The sequence below is a fragment of the Arachis ipaensis genome, chromosome B1, assembly GCF_059453495.1.
Source record: "Arachis ipaensis isolate K30076 ecotype BB chromosome B1, ASM5945349v1, whole genome shotgun sequence".
In the NCBI taxonomy this organism is placed as follows: domain Eukaryota; kingdom Viridiplantae; phylum Streptophyta; class Magnoliopsida; order Fabales; family Fabaceae; genus Arachis; species Arachis ipaensis.
In genome coordinates this window covers 83,737,526-83,741,458 of record NC_142436.1, presented here as the reverse complement: position 1 = coordinate 83,741,458, position 3,933 = coordinate 83,737,526, and the positions used below count along the sequence as shown (strand labels likewise).

General features: G+C 38.3%; 1 non-coding gene across 1 annotated transcript; it reads right to left on the bottom strand.

Annotated features, from left to right (window-relative positions):
* Positions 1–3,505: 3,505 nt before the first annotated feature.
* Positions 3,506–3,613, bottom strand: LOC148577275 (small nucleolar RNA R71). Its single transcript, XR_015903050.1, has one exon. It is a non-coding gene; the product is annotated as a small nucleolar RNA R71 (small nucleolar RNA).
* Between the last annotated feature and the right edge of the window lie 320 nt (positions 3,614–3,933).

The following is a 3,933-nucleotide window of genomic DNA, read 5'->3' as shown; positions in this document are numbered from 1 at the left end:
AAAGGATTCCGCTCTAGGTAGTCTTCTGAGTCTAGAGTAAACTCCGTTTCTATTTATATGTATATACTGTGAGACTAGCCAACGTCTGCACCCCGTTCGTATGCGCACTTTAGCCTAAATCCTATGTACGAGACTCCTGTCGTGTGGCTCCTTGATGAGGTACCAGAGAGATGTTATATGGCAATGTCTGACCGTGCAAAGGAGTAGTAGATGATGTTCTACCTTTTGCTGATGTTCCACCTGACTTGATTTTTGAAGACATAGAACGTACTTTCCCTCGCTTTAGTAGTTTAGAGGGACTAGGTGAGTATAGAGTCTAGGCTAGCCTGGGTGCCAGCTTAGAGACCTCTTGAACAGGTCAGGACCTGGGATGTTGTATGTATGTATATGTATATAGTTATTATCTAGCTATATCTAGGGGTGTTCTAACTAAAGGTCTATACTCTAACAAAGGCTGGATCACTAAATGTTGCTAGCTACTTGTGATGTATTTATGTGTGGTTGCTTATAACTATATTATCTGTTATCATATGTGAATTGATTATGAAATATTCCGTCTATTAATCGAAATGTTTTAAAAAAAATACCCTGCAAATTAACTACGTTTTTAACAACGAATCAGGCTCATATGATAAATAATAGATAATAATTAGGAAGACAAATTGGTAGCGCTCAGTTTCTGGTATGATCTAGACATATTGAAAATTGGGTCGTTACAATTTGGTATCAGAGCAGTTCGTTCCCAGTAGAGTGATGAGCGCATAATTTATACGCTTTTTGGCATTATTTTTAGTATGTTTTTAGTAGAATCTAGTTACTTTTAGGGATGTTTTCATTAGTTTTTATGTTAAATTCACATTTCTGGACTTTACTATGAGTTTGTGTGTTTTTCTGTGATTTCAGGTATTTTCTGGCTGAAATTGAGGGACTTGAGCAAAAATCAGATTCAGAGGTAAAAGAAGGACTGCTGATGTTGTTGGATTCTGACCTCCCTGCACTCAAAGTGGATTTTCTGGAGCTACAGAACTCCAAAGGGCACGTTCTCAATGGCGTTGGAACGTAGACATCCAGAGATTTCCAGCAATATATAATAGTCCATACTTTGGCTGAGTTTAGATGACGCAAAAGGGCGTTGAACGCCAGTTCTACGCTGCAGTTTGGAGTTAAACGCCAGAAACACGTCACAAACCAAAGTTGAACGGCAGAAACACGTTACAAACTGGCGTTCAACTCCAAGAATGACCCCTCCACGTGTAAACTTCAAGCTCAGTCCAAGCACACACCAAGTGGGCCCCGGAAGTGGATTTATGCATCAATTACTTACTTCTGTAAACTCTAGTAACTAGTTTAGTATAAATAGGACTTTTTACTATTGTATTAGGGATCTTTGATCAGTTTTATGCTATCTTAGACTTTCATGGGGGCTGGCCATTTGGCCATGCCTGGACCATTATCACTTTTGTATTTTCAAACGGTAGAGTTTCTGCACTCCATAGATTAAGGTGTGGAGCTTTGCTGTTCCTCAAGATTTAATGCAAAGTACTACTATTTTCTATTCAATTCAACTTATTCCGCTTCTAAGATATCCATTTGCACCCAAGAACATGATGAATGTGATGATTATGTGATGCTCATCATCATTCTCACTTATGAACGCGTGCCTGATAAACACTTCCGTTCTACATGCAACCAAGCTAGAATGAGTATCTCTTAGATATCTAATACAGGGGACCGAGTCCGAGTTATTAGTATCTTCGTGGTATAAGTTAGAACCCATGGATGGCCATTCCTGAGATCCGAAAAGTCTAAACCTTGTCTGTGGTATTCCGAGTAGGATCTGGGAAGGGATGGCTGTGATGAACTTCAAACTCGCGAGTGCTGGGCATAGTGATAGAAGCAAAAGGATAGTAAATCCTATTCCAGTATGATCGAGAACCTCCAGATGATTAGCCATGCCGTGACAGAGCATTTGGACCATTTTCACAGAGAGGATGGGATGTAGCCATTGACAACGGTGATGCCCTTACAGAAAGCTTGCCATGGAAAGGAGTAAGACTGATTGGATGAAGACAGCGGGAAAGCAGAGATTCAGAGGAACGAAAGCATCTCTATACGCTTATCTGAAATTCTCACCAATGAATTACATAAGTATTTCTATCTTTATTTTCTGTTTATTTATTATTATTATTCAAAAACTCCATAAACATTTGATATCCGCCTGACTGAGATTAACAAGATGACCATAGCTTGCTTCATACCAACAATCTCTGTGGGATCGACCCTTACTCACGTAAGGTTTTATTACTTGGACGACCCACTGCACTTGCTGGTTAGTTGTGCGAAGTTGTGAAGTTATGTTTGGACCATGGTATTGTGCACCAGTTATTGGCGCCATCGCCAGGGAGAGAACGAGCAACAAATTTTACAACCTCAGAGTAACAATTTTGCATACCAAGTTTTTGGCGCCGTTGCCGGGGATTGTTCGAGTTTGGACAACTGACGGTTCATCTTGTTGCTCAGATTAGGTAATTTTCTTTTTGTTTTATTTTCAAAAAAAAAATTCGAAAAAAAAATATATATTTCTTCAAAAATTTTTCAAAAATCTTTCAAAACTACCTAACTAACTATCCCTCTCTAATTTTCGAAAATACCTCCCTCTTTTTCAAAAATTGTTTTTAATTAATTAATTGTTTTAATTTTTAATTTTAACTTTAATTTTATCTTAATTTTCGAAAATCATTAACTCTTTTTCAAAATTTAATTTTCGAAATTCTCTCTCTCATCTTCTTCTATTTATTTATTCATCTACTAACACTTCTCTTCATCTCATATCTCTGCTCACCTCACCCTTCTGTTTGGATTCTCCTTTCTTTTCTCTTCTACTCTTCTTTTCTTCTACTCACAACAAGGAAACCTCTATACTGTGGTAAAAAGGATCCCTATTATTATTTTTCTGTTTCCTTCTCTTTCATATGAGCAGGAGCAAGGACAAGAACATTCTTGTTGAAGCAAACCCTGAACCTGAAAGGACTCTGAAAAGGAAACTAAGAGAAGTTAAAATACAACAATCCAGAGACAACCTTACAGGAATTTTCGAACAGGAAGAGGAGATGGCAGCCGAAAATAATAATAATGCAAGGAGGATGCTTGATGACTTCACTGCACCTAATTCCAATTTACATGGAAGAAGCATCTCAATTCTTCCATTAGAGCAAACAATTTTGAGCTTAAACCTCAATTAGTTTCTCTGATACAACAAAACTGCAAGTTTCATGGACTTCCATCTGAAGATCCCTTTCAGTTCTTAACTGAATTCTTGCAGATATGTGACACTGTTAAGACTAATGGAGTAGATCCTGAAGTCTACAGGCTCATGCTTTTCCCTTTTGCTGTGAGAGACAGAGCTAGAATATGGTTGGATTCTCAACCTAAAGATAGCCTGAACTCTTGGGATAAGCTGGTCAAGGCTTTCTTAGCTAAGTCCTTTCCTCCTCAAAAGCTGAGTAAGCTTAGAGTGGATGGTCAAACCTTCAGACAGAAAGAAGGTGAATTCCTCTATGAAGCTTGGGAGAGATACAAGGAACTGACCAAAAAGTGTCCTTCTGACATGCTTTCAGAATGGACCATCCTGGATATATTCTATGATGGTCTGTCTGAATTAGCTAAAATGTCATTGGATACTTCTACAGGTGGATCCATTCACCTAAAGAAAACGCCTGCAGAAGCTCAAGAACTCATTGACATGGTTGCTAATAACTAGTTTATGTACACTTCTGAGAGGAATCCTGTGAGTAATGGGACGCCTCAGAAGAAGGGAGTTCTTGAAATTGATACTCTAAATGCCATATTGTCTTAGAATAAAATATTGACTCAGCAAGTCAATATGATTTCTCAGAGTCTGAATGGAATGCAAGCTGCATCCAACAGTACTCA